Here is a 15,343-nt window from a genome sequence, read left to right as displayed (position 1 = left end):
CTAACTAACTTCACACTGGGCTTTGTTCCCACTTGGTGGAGGTCTTATTTCTAATAGTGTCTGGAAGTCATGCATGGAGGTGCTTGCCTTTTTCCCTACCAGCAGCAATAGCTCTCTTCTTTCAAGGATGACAGGCCAATATCATCCCAGGGTGTACTGAACTCATGCCAGCAGTATTTCTCCTTTATGGATCAAATAGCAGGAATTGGAATGAACCTTCCTCAAATTCTCTTTCAGGATCTCCTCCAGGCAAAACTTTGAGGTTTGCATAACTCTGAAAAGTAATCTGACTTCACTTTGGCAACGAAAAAGATGCCTCTTATTTTTGCCAAGCAAAAAATACATTTCTTCTTAGTAACATCTTTCATTGCTAGTATGTAATTTCTTTCTTAACCTTCCCTCTCCCTTTTTTTTTTTTTTTTTTTTTTTTTCCCTCTTGCTGTGGTTTTTCTTTCTTTTAAGGACATTTCTACATATATTGTTTCGGGCATGCTGAGAGTGGTTTATCAGAGTGTGTGAATTTGATGTGGTCAAGAAAAACATTTTACTTTGTGTTCTGAATGTGTTGCTGAGAATTGAAAGATGATATGAATAAATGGAAAATTTTATTTTCCTTCTTTTCTTGAAGAACTCCCAAAAGAATCCCTAGGGAGTATCCAAAGAAAAAGAAAAAGAAAAAGAAAAGGAGAGGAGAGGAGAGGAGAGGAGAGGAGAGGAGAGGAGAGGAGAGGAGAGGAGAGGAGAGGAGAGGAGAGGAGAGGAGAGGAGAGGAGAGAAAAGAAAAGAAAAGAAAAGAGAAGAGAAGAGAAGAGAAGAGAAGAGAAGAGAAGAGAAGAGAAGAAAAGAAAAGAAAAGAAAAGAAAAGAAAAGAAAAGAAAAGAAAAGAAAAGAAAAGAAAAGAAAAGAAAAGAAAAGAAAAGAAAAGAAAAGAAAAGAAAAGAAAAGAAAAGAAAAGAAAAGAAAAGAAAAGAAAAGAAAAGAAAAGAATGTCCCTTTGTAATTGATAAAGAGAAATGTGTTTTTAATATAACATTGCCAGAATAAAAGCAAAGAAACAGCTATCATCGTCATTTTTTATCAAGGCAAAGAACTTCTGTGATGCTTTTCATTTTCTCATATGAAATATTAAGCCCAGTTTGGAGACAACTACAGCCACAGGGATGTCAAGAGGTGGTTCTTTCTGCCATTAGAACTTCATAACAGCAGCTACAGAAAGCTCAGATCAGAATCTCCAACATCCTTTGGGCGGTTTCTGGAAACAGTTTGTGTCTCAAAAGTGAATACTGCTTTGCTCCCCCCCAAAATTAAGCTGTGTGTATGTCTGCTCGGTAGCTTCTTGCAGCATTCTTGTGGGTTCTTGGGAAATTCTTGATATAGTAAGCCCTATAGTGATAATCTCAAATTCCTGATGATTTTCTGTGCTCTGAAACATCACAGATGTGCCCTGCCTTTAAGTCCAAGATGCCCATGAGTTGACTATTCTCCCCTGATTCAAGCTTTTATTTTTTGAGGAACAAGAAAACCACTGAGCTGCACATTATGGATTTAAATCAAGAAGTGTCAGAGGGGCCAAGCAAAGAGGGGTGTTGCTAAGACAGGTTAGAAAAAGGTCAGGCTGGATCACATCGATCACTGGTTACAGCTTTAACCATGCAGAGGAAAATCGCTAAGGCACAACAGCAGCAATGCAAAGCTTTCATCACAACTTTGTCAGCTCTGCGGGTGATGGAGTACAGGTTGTGAGCGAGTCCTTGATGTTCACTATGGTAATGCCCCATGGAGTTGAAGTTAATAATAAAGAGGGGAACAAGAGAACATGATGTTGTACAAAAGGGGCAGGCTGAAGTGATTTATTGGCAGAGCTGAATTTTTCATTATGATGTAATGGGGAAAAGTTTTTAAAACACCAATAGTTTTTAGTTTTCCAAGTTTTCTATGGCTAGAGAAGAGCGCTTTGCAGAAAGAAGAGTATGCAGAGGATGTTCTTGCCTTACACTGCATAATTATTCTGTAGTGAAAAGAACCTGCTCTATTCTGTATGCTCTCTTCAAGCATTTACTCTGTAATCCTTCTCATAAATTAAGCAGACTATACTCACTCACTGCTCCTCAGAGTTTCCTGCTGCTTGATGTCATTGTGCTTAACTCATCCTTTACATCAGGGTTAATCCTGGCTTGCTTCACTTTACTGCTACCCCTACTTAATTTTCTTAATTGTTGTGGTATACAGGTATTTATTTAGAACTCTAAAATCAAGACCTCACTGAAACAAAAAAAGAACCTCTGTTAATAGAAGCAGAAGAGTAATTTCACTCTTTTCTCTCAGTAGATCACGTTCATAAAGAGAAATTGTAAGGAGGAAAGAGTTCGCTTTACATTAGGTCACTTTTAAGGAGAAAACAGAATCCAGAAACAGATTTCAGTACATTACATCACAAATACAAAGCATACCACTCCATACAAAGAGATGACATGATGAGAGACTCTCTGTACAATTACATTTCAACCACACAGAAATTAATGAAAAAGATTGTTTTCATAAGCCAAAGATGCATCATCTATTGACCACACAAGACAGAATCACTGTCTACCAATTTCAACTCTTCTGTTCACAGCAACATTAATTGAATTAAAGATATTACTTCAAAAAACTCCCTTATTTTCCCAACTTGATGAACCTTTGACAAGGGTGTGCAGCTGTTTCTCTTTTTTGAGAAGGTACCTTGATTTCTGCTGGTGTGTATGAACTCCCAGCTTAATCTTTGGATTTAAATGATTCTCTCTCCAGAAGCTGTTGGTTTTACTAATGGATGTTTTACTTGCTATGCTTTTTGTCACTTAATAAAGGTGAAATAGACCAGAGGAGCCATTCTGTCACCAACACAGCATCACTGCAGCTGAGCTTACAGTTGGTCTGCTGGAGAACCTGTAGGTATGTATTATCATTTGCCACTTCTCAGCTGGGCTTCTTCATTTGGATGGCTAAAAGCCTCAGGCTAAACAAGTTGATTTTATGGGGTTATAAAACTCTATCCCAGTAAAACAGGCTAATTGTTCCATCTCTTCTAGGCTGTGACTGCTAATAAAATTGTTGTAGCTGTTTGGATTAAGGAAACGTTGTTTATAATAGCAGCATGTGAGGGCTTTTTGGCTGCAAGGATGGCTCACTGTTGTGCCTTCACATAACAATAAATGAGAAAAGATATATCAATTAAACTTATCAGCAACATTGCTGGGAGAGATAAGACCCAAAATGGTAAAATAATATCCCTCTATTCAGAATTCCCAAAGGAATTCCCACTACTGTTAGATTCAGAGTATTTGCCTTAGGCCAACATGGCCACAGCTAATCTTGCACTAATTGAAACATGCCTTTGACATCACCTCCTCACTGACTGGTTGCACTGTGTCTATTTCTTCTCTCCCTATTTTTTTCAGATAGAAAGATTACTCCCCCAGCAGTATTAAACCCAAACTAAACATGAGTTCATTTTTCACACTAGTGATTTTCCTGAGCAAGTTAATGAGCGAGGTAAAAGTCAGTGCCTTGGTGTTTGGTGGAGCTCAGTGACTTCTGGTGTCACCCAGGGTTTTGGAAGTCAGCTTTGCTGCTGCTTTTCTTTCAACATAATTGTTTCCATCAGGACGATATGGGTTCTAGGCTTCTAAATCCAAATACTAACATTTTATTCTCTCACCATGTGTAAATGGATATACGAATTATGGAAAACTAAAATTATTTTCTTGGGGCAGTTTAGAGAACGTAACACATCCATCATACTGCTATTTAAAACCACAGAGAGAAAAGTGACTGTCTCAGTTAAGACAGCCAGCTGACAATGTGACTTACAAGACATAAAGCACTTCCCTCATAATGTTTGCATTTGTGAGGATACTTCTTTTTCTTATGCTTTGTCACGCGCTGATTTTGAATGACTGATCTCTTGCACGACAGCCTGTGTGGCTGTGATACAACTGGCAGACAACCTGAGGCATTCATTAATTTTTAAATAAATAAGCTAAAGTAACAGTGATTGAAACGGCGGCTATATTAAACATGATATAAATAGCCTGACTGACGTAAAGATGGCTATAATGCAAACTTGAATTCACCTGCAGGTTCTGTAATACCTCATCCATTATCTTTTCTTGAACTGGCAGAAGAGTATTTTTTTGTCCTTGAAGTCACTTGTTCATTTCCTAAAACCATAAAGAACAGGACAGCATGTTACTGTATATACATGCAGATTTCCTGGATAACATGAGATCAGTTTCAACACTGAGTTTATTTTCTTCCATTTCAGGAAGCAGGTGGTATCTCCACTAAATGCCTGCATGAATTCATGAATTCACAGCTGATGTAAATCAGCAAATCTCAATTGTCTCCTATCTAGGTACAACATAACTTCAGGAAATGCCAGGGTCCTCAGATGGAACCATCATACCCTTTCTATGCAGAAATTTCACACAAACTATCTTGAACAACTTAAAGTGCCTGGGTTTTTACCTAGGTATAGCCATGTCAGATAAAATAGAAAACTAGATTTTATATTCATATGTATTACCTAATACAAGTGCTATTCCAACCATGCTATTCATCCCAGGAGCTGAAGTAATCCAAGTTCTCCTGGGAGAAACCGAAGTCTGGGCTAACCTCAGTGGATCTCCCACTCCCACTCTTGGAACAAGGTGAAAGGATTTAGGACAGATTTACTGTGGCTGCAAGCCTAAGTCCATTTATTTCATACCTTGTTATAAAATGAAAACACAGAGCCTTTTTCTGTGCATCATTTGGTGGAGTACAACCTCTCTTCATTAGGCAGTGTATAACTTGCAGGCATCTGTACCCATATCATTGACTGGTTATGCTACTGGTCCCTCTACTTCCTCTGCTACCGGTCATGCTGTGATTTAAAGACTCTCCATCGTGTGACTTCTTTGGGTGCTCGTTAGATTGATGTCAGAGTTCACTTCAGGTTGAGATTTTTCACTGTTATTTAAGGGATTACGATGCCAAATTCCCACTGCGCTAAACTGAAGTAGGTGGGAAGTAACTTTTCCAAATCAAGAGGGATTTTTGTGATTCAGCTAAAGGGTTTCGCTCTAACTAAATGATTCCAGCGTAGGGTCTGTTGATGTATTTGCATGTGATGTTTATTGACTAGATTCTGCTCTCACATGTCATCAGGAGGTGATAAAACTTCTTTCACTGAAATCAGTGCACAGTTAGTACAGTTTTTGGGGAGGAGTGATAGGCTCCTTTGAGTTCCATAGTGTCTTTCCCAGCACCTGCTGCTATTCTATATATAAAAGCTATACAGGAAAGGCTCATGGGCTTTATCTATCATGCTCATTTCTATCTCCTGTAACAAGACCAATACTTGATGGAAAGTTACCTTCATTAATAACATTCTTAATGAGGAAAAAAATAACACAAATGGCCTTATACATATCATCTTTTGTTTGAATGATAAAGATGATTTGTCTGATTTTCTTTCTGTAAAGGTTATTTCCTCTCTCCTCTCCTCCATGTTTCCATGCAGGTTCTGGGGTCCTTGAGGACGCTGCATCTACCTGCAGCAGGCAAATACAGTCCCTTCCCTTAATCCCTTAAGCTCAGCAACGAAGTTTTGTTTCAAGCACCTGGAAGGCAAGAACAGGTGTTGTCATTTTTCTTCAGCACATTTTTTTTTCCCCAGTGTTATTAATAACTAGAATGGAAGATTTTCATCCTTGGATTCTGACTTCTTTCAGAGCTTCTGAAAGGTCCCAAATAACACAGAGTTTCAGCAGGGACTGCTGTCTCTTCCATGAAGGCAGCACTGGGGACAAATAAAAGCAACTGCAGAAAGCATAAGATTGGACATGCAGGCAGATGGGATACCAGATGGCAATCTTTTTTAAAGTTGTCATGGGTAAACGGGGAGAAAGGAAGAGAGCTGAAGCTCAGCTAGATGTGACTTCTACCCGCTGCGTATGAAGCTTAAAAAGTATGATTTACTGCTCTCATTGTATGAGCCTGCAGTAACTTTTCCTCCTGCATGACAGAACTCATATGTGCACTAAAAATGCCACTACTTTCATCATCTCGCAAGAATAATTGATAGATTAGGGCATGCAGATGACTTTATTATATAGTCACCAGCTTCACGAAGCAGAACCTGCTTTGAATAAGCACAATCATCCCGTGGAGACATCTCACAGAATGATAATTAAAATTTTTGGTCATTTGCCAGTTGCCATAAAAGTTCTTTGTCATACAGTAGGACTATGTGCCATGTATCTAAGAAGCTGAGAGTTTGTTTTGTATATTATTATTTTCCTTGTTTTCTTACCTTCTGGCCAGCACAATGCTGTTGACTTTACACCTACAATATTTAGTAGAACTTGATATGTTAAATCTGTTAATGTTCATCTATTCTGTGATAATGCCATGATTAGTATTTGCAGGAACAATGCATTCCAGGAGTTAATGTTTTCATAGAAGATGATACAAATTAATCAGAACAAGGCATGCTATTGTTCCCAAACTGACCTGGTGTATTGACAGACAGTTCAAGTAAAATGCAGACCATGTTAATTGTTAAATATGCTGATCATTCTTTCCAACTCACTTCAAACTAAGTGCAACTTTATATTAAAAGATTGAATTCAACTACATTTTAAATGGCAATTCTCCTATTTTAATCTGTGGGGATTCCTAATCTTCCTTTCTCTTTTTTTTAATAATTTGCAGACATTCTTCCATTTTTCTTCAAACAGTAAATGCTGGATGAAGCTCCATAACAGAATATATTGGCTGCTGCTCCTGCTTTGCTCCATGAAGTTGCATGATCTTCATATGTTTCCTGACCACTGCACAAAGATATTCCTTCTCTGTGACACCTCTGAGAAGTCATTCTCTATCACTGTTGTGTGGGAATTACTACCTAAGGAATCAGAAAATTCATTTCCAATGAATGGGACGGCCTAAATCTTCATAAACTCTGTGAACTTTGCAAGAGTAACAGATGCAGTTGAATGTCTGGATGTCTCACAACTTGGTACATCCAAGTTTAGGATATGTTCTTAGGTGAAAATCCACTAATATAATAGTAGGAAATTATTTAGCTATAGGTACCTAGAGCTGTTTCCTTTTTGGACTACAAAAGTTAACAGTGATGGCAAGAAACCTGTCATGCCTTTAATTTGCTTTAAAAATAAAACACTCCTCCCTACCTTTTAATAACACTATAGCCTGTGCACTTTCCAAAGTTCTATAAACGGCCTTAAAAAGAGAACTCTGAATCTGTGAAATGTGGCAAGTTGACTTAACATCTGGAAGTACTCTCGGGGCTTTTCACGAGACAGTGAAAAACTGGGCTGTGTGATTTCTTGATATTCATGCAAGGAATATCCAGTAGCATCATTGATAGTTAATAAAATATTACATTTTCTACACTGGAGATTGGTGTTTTAATGTTTTGGTTTGAGCATTTCCTGACATGTTGCTACCAGTACATAATGTTAGGAGCTGTTTGTTTTTACTTTGTAACTAGAGGAGGTAATCTAATACTCATTAGGTAATCTTTATTGGGCCATCTTTACTGCATTTATACTGAATTGTACCGTTATTACTTTTTAGTTCCATTTATTTCATCTGTTAAAATTAGATATTTTCCACTGTATTTAAAAAGCATCCATGTTCTTGGCTAGCAAGCCCAGAATTTGATGCTATTAGAAACTGTTTCTAAAGCAATTTTTAAAATACATTTTATGATTCCCATCTCTTCTGATTAGGAAGAAATGTTCACAGTATGCGTGGTGGAGAAAATCAAAGGAAAGAACACTTCAACAACTGTTCATGTAACAACATATGATGATTAAAAAGTACCATGTTTAAAGAGCTCTTCATATCTATCTTCTAATTGTTTTGGTTTTGGATCTTCCTTAATCTCTTTAAAAATAATAATTAAAAAAAAAAAGAAACTAAAAAAGAAAGCAAGCATTTTTTAACAGCTTAATCCTTGTTCTGATATTTACCATGTACTCCATGGATTTACTGTCAGACTCCAAGTGCTACAGTGGCATAGCAGCTCTGCAGAAGAAGCAGAACTTCAGGGTGTTCACAGCACTGTGATGAAGAAAAACAAAGAACTTTCAATTAAACTTCTTAAGAAAAATGAACAAATCGTTGTTTAGACACCTTTGCACAGAAGGTACTGAAAATTCTGCTGTGTACTTACAGAACCATAGAATTGCCAATGCTGGACAAGACCTCCCAGATCATCCAGGGCATCCATTCAGCTACTACCAAGATTTCCCATGTCCTCTGGAACAACATCTACCTTCTTATGATAGTTCAGGTTTTGATTTTCATTTGGGAGATGTTTGTTTCTTTGTTTTGGTTTGGTTTATTTTTCAGCTAACCCTAGAAATTCAGAACAGGATAAAAATTCATAGATGTGCTGCATTCACACGACATACAACTCATAATGTTGGCACAGGCATTGCAGTGATGGGCATATTTGAGAAGCTCCTATTCACATACATTGTGCCTCTAGTTATCAACTATATTTGGTTATACTTGACAACAGTAGACAGATAAATAGTTGGTAAGGAACTATCCAGCTCAGCTTTAAATTTCTTTTTTCTTTTTTAATTCCGCTAGGACAAATTCAAGAATACAATCTTTAATAATTATGGTGTTTGGAGAAATCCCAATATCAGTGACCTACAGGATACTGAAGCAGAGGAAAAACATACGATGGGCAAAAAGCAAGCTTCCAGGTGGGGGTGACCTTCACAGAATCATTGAATAGCTTGCGTTGGAAAGGACTTCAACGATCATGATGTTCCAACACTCCTGCTGCAGGCAGGGTTGCCAACACTAGATCAAGTACTAGATCAGATTGCCCAGGGCCCTGTCCAACCTGGCCTTGAACACCTCCAGAGATGGGGCATCCACAGCACTGTGCACACATAGCTGTGTGCTGCAGCTCCTGCTGCTGCAGGTCGATGGATGTGTCAGAAAAGGGGCAGCTATCAGATCTGGCTGAGGCTCTTGTGCTATAGTTTAACTCATGACCTAAATACTTCCTTAATATCAAATACAAGAGATTTCACCAGGTTATGAGGAATTTTTGCCAATCCTCTAGAAAAGGAAGTAGCTGTTCAGGATCTCATGACCTACATTGTGAACTCAACTCGTTTCATTACTGAAAGTACTTATTTGTAAAGATTGTTTTTCTATTTACTATTCTAAACAGAGGAAATTCTTTGCTGTTTTCTGTCTTTGTAACATTTTTTTTTAAAGATTAATTTATTTTTTCTTTCTTACTGCTTGTATATTCTGTCTGAGGCACAGAAAAAATTCAAAACAATGTCTTCTCCTTTTTAATATGACATACTATTATTCAAGAGACTCTCATTTATGCGCACTTGAGACTCTAGTGCTAAGCTACAGTGCTTTGAAAATAGCCACAGATGCAGAGTTCCTGAGTTTTAGGCGTCACATTTGACTCAGATATGTTGGATTATCAGATGATTACACAGCAATTAGTCATGTCCTAGGCATCTTGTTTGCTGAAACCCCCTGCAGTCAACTATTTGAACTGAAAAGTCCTAACATTTGATAACATTTGAGAGCATACTTCTGTCTTTTCAAGCTGCAATTTGTCCAAAACCTGAGTAGTAGAAGTAGCATCAGTAAATTTGCCAGTTATTTTGATGTAGTCTTATGGTAGTTCTGTGTTTTTGCTTTCTGATAACTTATAAAACTAACAGGAGCCCTCCCAAGCATCCACAAAGTGCCTGGTGAGGGAGTTCTTATTGGTTGTTTTATTCCTACTTGAATACGGTGACACAAACACAACACTTCATAGCAGTGTACATGATATGCATGTGGTATCAGAGTTTTCCCAAGGCTCCCAGCTCATCTATGCATAGGCATGGAAGGGATTTGGATCCTTTGTCACAGGAAGATACTGCAGGGTTCTGTAAATCAATTCCACTTGGAATGTGGATATAAATGTTCTCCCCAAATTCTTTTACAAGTGAAGACTTTGGACTGAAATTAGATGAGCTAATCCTTAGAACATACGCCATGCCAAGTAGAATATATTGGAAGCCCTTTAAGATCTGTGACATTCAACCCAGTTTAATTTTTTGAAACTGGACTCGTCATTTATGAAATAGCAGCCAATTCAGCTTTTCCAGGGTAAATGAAATCATCCATCAGCATGACTGATGGTCATCCAGGGCTTCACAGAGGAGATTCTAGCAATTGTAGCTGGCTCCTGATTTGTGAGCAAACAGGCATAAGTCAGGAGAGCCCTGCTCTAGCTTTGTATCACATCAGGTGTCTCTGCACATAGGGCTGTAAATTAACAACACCATAGCCAGAGACTTTGGTGCACTGATACCTGAGTTGAATGGTAAGATAGCACCTTTTGGCTATCTTCCACTTCTGCCCACAGCTGGGAAGTTGAAACTAGATATCACAGAACCACAGAACAGAAACACTGATATATGCAGGACTCAATTGGTTGCAGAACCTTCCCACAGCTAAGAGTATTTGAAGAACTTAACAGAAACAATTAACAGGATAATCCAATAGATGGAAATAAAACTCACTTGTGTTTAACTTCAAATTCATCCAGCAAACTATTCTGAATTAAGGGATGTGCTCATTACAAACGTGTCCCATTTAACAGATCTATTAGCAATGCATTATTTACATGTCATCATTCAGGAATTCTGATATGCCTTTTCTACCAAATTTTTCCTTGCATTAGATACAGGACCAGCTTGCCCCAGCTGTGCACTAGATCGTCCTGACAGGTTCAGAAGGTGACCTTCCCAAGGGCTGCTCTGTGACCCACTTTGGTTACAGAGGCACTATCACAAAATCCCTTGCCATTTCCCACCTGCTGTAAATGACACTAAAGATTGAGCTGACACAACAGTTTACTAGAAAACTTAATTACAGGACCATTTTTCTTCATTAAATTAATGTTAAACAGAGGTTCCATTCAAAGAACAGATGGCAAATACGAGGTAATGTAGATACAGATTAAACAATATCAGCAACCGTTGCTAAACATACACAAAGTACAAAGCTAGTACATGCTAAGTGCACTTTAAAACTATGTTTGAATCATGAAAAACAAAATCCTTTCATAGATTTGGTTCTTATCTTGTTCATATGCAAATTTCTTCAATAAGGCTACAGGAAAAAAGTCTCCCAAGATTTCTTGAGTCTATTCTATTAAATGTTTCAAAGATTTTTTTGTAGTTTCTATTTGTACTAAATTATGACACCAAACAAATAAGTTTGTTTAGTGAAGTCAAGTGGTTAGAGCATGAGAATTAGAGCTGAGGGTCTCGGGCTTTTCCAGTGGGAGTAACTGCTATCTGAAGAGCAGTAGAGCAAGATATCATTTGCCTAAGAAAATAACCAAGATTTCAGCCCCCGCATGGTATAGTGCAAAGTATCATGTGAAAAACGTATTCCATGCTGCAGCTAAACATCTAAACATAGCTTGCATCACAATCCTTTCTTCTTCACATTTCCAACATCTGCTGAATAACCTTTCAATTTCGTATGGCATTTATCACCTCCATCAGTTTGAGAGCAACTCGAGCTCTTTTGCTTGCATTGCCATTACCTTTCCACAGAGCTGGATGAAGACAGTGGATGGATCTTAAATAAAGCAAGACAAAGAATCTCTGGATTCACTGCAAAACTCAAAGCCCAAAGCAATGCCTGAAAAACAATTGGCTTTATGCGCAGAAATAATTCCCTGAGGCAGATTATATAGGCTCCTTACATGGCAATAATGAATTGCAGCTCAATCTTGCAAGGAGACACAGCTCTAATGCTTGGGGCTGGCAGACTCTCAGGAAGAAAGTGCATCCTTGTGGCTCACTACATGACCTAGCAGTGCTATTTTGAATATATGTACAAACATATGAGATCACAGATTTTGGAGTTTTAACAATGGGATACCATGTGCTTACAGCAATGTACAGATACTATTTTCCAGAACTACTACAAAGTTGCAGAGTCACACAAAATCACTGCAGAGTTTCTATGAAGAGCCATACTTACTCCTTCTCCTACCCACAGCCTGCTTTACATCTCTTCCATTCCTTCTATACAATTTGTGAAAGCTTGGCTTGAAATTTCTTAAAATCCTTTTTTCTAATGTGTGGGTTTTGGGTGTTTTTTTAAATTATTTTTATGGTGGTGGTTGTTGTTTTATTTGCTATTATTTTACACACAACGCTGCACTGACAAATGATAAATTCTTACCCTTCCTTAACAGCCATTAGCACATGTAATTTTGGCACATCCCTTCCCATCAAGGCAGCATAAACATATTGGGTGCTGCCTGATCCAAGACGCCTTTACTCTTCCTTAGGCATTTGTGTAATCTCCTGCAAGATGCCTTGGAAACTCCAGAGTTTCCAGCATAACTGAAAGTGTTAACACCAGACATCTAATGTATAAATGCTCTTTCTTTCTCTGCCTCTTGTGTTCCATTTGGAAAGCAATTTTGCCACCATTTATTTTATTTAAGCCCCATTTGGAATGAAATAAGGTTATCACTCTCTTAGTTTATTTTTTCCTGTCCCATCTTTGTTTTCTGTGGTCTTGGAAGACTGCTTGTCTTGTTTTCCCACTTGGCATACATTCTGTAAATGTTTTAGTTGTCTCCAAGGCCACAAAGCTAAAAGGCCATAGAGAAGTGGGGTGCTTGAATGGAAAGATATGAGCAGTGTGGAAATCCTGGTCCTCTTTAGAGTTAGCAGAAATGTGTATTCGTATGGTATTGGAAGGAAACAGTAGTGGCATGGGCATCATATTCATGAATGGGACCCATGTTATTTACAACAGTAATTTAATTCCTGCAGATGTGCATTACCTTCAAAACAGCATCCTTATGAAAATCCTACAAAGAGTACAGTGGAGATGGGGCCCGTGTACTTCTAATTCTTTACATGCAAATAGGTCAGATGAAATAAGCTAACGAAGGAGACCATATAAAATGTCTTATCAATGTAATGCCTTTGAAGTAAAGAAACAAAAACAAGAATTTAAGGCGGAATTGCTTAAGAACATAGGCAATGACTTACTGACAATACTGTTTATGGTAGATTTAAAAGGACAGTCACACCCCAAATGAGCTTTGCACTGTATGCATGTGTAGAAAGACAAACTCCCTGCCCAAACAGCAAATAACTGAAAACTATTTATCTCTTTGTCATTTTATTTCTTGACAACAATGAAAGTTTTGAATAGTAAACAGCAAAGATTGAATTCCAGTCTCTAATGTTAACTATGCTGATAAATACATTTCATTCTAGTTCCTACTTCATGCAACAAGGAAACATTTTAGACTTACAGTTACCTGAAAACTACTGATGACACATCGACGCTGACAGAAGTAATTCACTTTGTTATCTGTCCTAATAACCCTTCTCTCTTCTTTTTTTCCTGTCAATAGGTTAGTTAGTTTTTTTTTCTAGTGTGCCATTATTTGAAAATATTCTTTGCAGTAATTAATCAGCTTATATTCCATATTCCATGCCACATGAGACAGGAAAATTCCTGTCCATGTGTTAATTCTTCTCACTCCTGATTTTAATTAAGAAATTCCTGCTCATATATTTCTACAGATTTTAAATTAAAATAAAATTATTGGAGATAATTGGGTTATCTCTTACAAAAACAGCAACAAACAAATGAACAAAGGCTATTTAGCACTTTTATACGTTCTAAGAATAGAGAAAGTCTTTTTCTTCTTGACTTCTGCATTATTATATCACCTTGCTCATACTGTGTCAGAACTTATATGTATATTTCTAGGAATAAGATGCCTCAGCACTTGCATGGACCTCTAGGTGTCCAGGACCAATGTTTCACTTTGGCCATTGGTCTGCCATTTTGTCCCTGTTTTTTTTTGTGAAAATGAAGAGCAGAACTCTGCCCTCGCTGGGAACAGAGGAGCACAATCAGCTGTGACAGAACTACAGGATCATCCCAAGAGGTCTCACTGTGGAGTACACCAGTATCAAACACTGTTCTGAAGAGGACTGCTGTGGACTTTTCCAGTCTAACTCCAAGTTATGGCTCTGATCAAATTCTTCAGAAAAAAAACAATCAAGCATTCACTAATTTTAGCGTATGTCAGACTCCTGAGTAACTCCCCTCACGTCATCCTATCTATTTGAGTTAGTGAAGTAAAAAAAGAAATGTAAAAAAATCTGAAGCTTCACCTGTCGATGGCAAGAACAGGGGCTGTTGCCAGCCTTGAATGGCAGCGTTGCTTCCTCATGTGTCCTCCTTCCTGATGAGCTCCGTGACTCAGCGGCATTCTGCTCCTATAGCAATTCTGCATGTTGATGAAGAGATGCATTGCCTCACCCAGTCATATCCCCAAATTAAGACCAAGACTGGCAGCACATCAAGTACCAGAATTTGTTCCAGGTTTATTCAAATGCATAATGGCAGGTGCACAATGGAACTTAGGTCAGTCAGGCAAGCGAGATCAACAGTACTGCCCCACAGGCTCTAATGCTAACTAATCAAGAGACGAGCCAGGGATTAGTCCTGGCAATTGAAGTGGTACACTAATAATCTAATAATTGCAAGTTTGGAAAAACATCCCCTTGAGCATTCACAGTCAGCTGAGATAGCTCCAAATTGTTGTGATAATAGACATAATGGTATAACCGGGTTGGTTGGTATCCAGAATGGCTATTGCAATAATCCTAATCCAAGCTCTGAAGAGAGAGAGCTGTGGGAGAAGAACTGAAGTGTGGGCAAGTGCAGCTACTTAATTACTTGGGACACCAGAAATTTTGAAAGAAAAAGAAGGACACAATAGCACACAGAGAGAAAAAAAGAGATCTTAATTTCTATGACTGATGTCAAACATTTAGAAATAGTTATTTGGAAAACTGCTCTTCATACAGGTGTTCAGGGAAGCCTTTGCAGGAGTATGAAGGGATCTGCAGAAATCTAAACCATGTAAACGAAAGGAAATATCCCCAGGGTTAAAAAGTAGGATGTAATGTAAATTATTCATAGCTGGAAATTAGTAATTAGTCATTCAGTGACAAGAGAGACAGGAAGCCTAGACAAAGTGTTCATTAGGATGTTCTTGTCCCTTTTTTCAGGCAGGCTGTGAAACGATAACTAGAGTCATCAGCCAAAAAGCCAGCAACACACCCAATTAGAACGAGGTCATCATGTAGCACCAGACTGAGTGTGAATAAAGCTGTATGAATACAGCTATGTTTCCCATGGACCCAGACAGAAATTAAATGAAAATCTGAAGACATTGCCCATAGGTTAG

The 15,343-nt window shown here is 38.1% G+C and overlaps 2 long non-coding RNA genes across 2 annotated transcripts in view; one reads left to right on the top strand and one right to left on the bottom strand.

Moving 5' to 3' along the window:
• The window catches only part of LOC128077651 (uncharacterized), a 30,132-nt gene extending 21,738 nt beyond the window's left edge, over positions 1–8,394 (bottom strand). Inside the window, exons 1-3 of the long non-coding RNA XR_008205111.1 lie at positions 8,225–8,394; positions 8,022–8,112; positions 4,113–5,642 (exon numbers count right to left, since the gene is read on the bottom strand). This is a non-coding gene — a long non-coding RNA (uncharacterized LOC128077651). The remainder of the gene's footprint in view (positions 1–4,112; positions 5,643–8,021; positions 8,113–8,224) is intronic.
• LOC128077652 (uncharacterized) lies at positions 2,805–7,418 on the top strand. Its single transcript, XR_008205112.1, has 3 exons — positions 2,805–2,931; positions 5,543–5,659; positions 6,736–7,418. It is a non-coding gene; the product is annotated as an uncharacterized LOC128077652 (long non-coding RNA).
• Positions 8,395–15,343: the final 6,949 nt, after the last annotated feature.

The sequence above is a fragment of the Tympanuchus pallidicinctus genome, unplaced genomic scaffold, assembly GCF_026119805.1.
Source record: "Tympanuchus pallidicinctus isolate F22 unplaced genomic scaffold, pur_lepc_1.0 scaffold16, whole genome shotgun sequence".
NCBI classification, from domain to species: domain Eukaryota; kingdom Metazoa; phylum Chordata; class Aves; order Galliformes; family Phasianidae; genus Tympanuchus; species Tympanuchus pallidicinctus.
The sequence above is the reverse complement of the archived record's forward strand: the minus strand, read 5'-3'. Positions and strand labels throughout refer to the sequence as shown.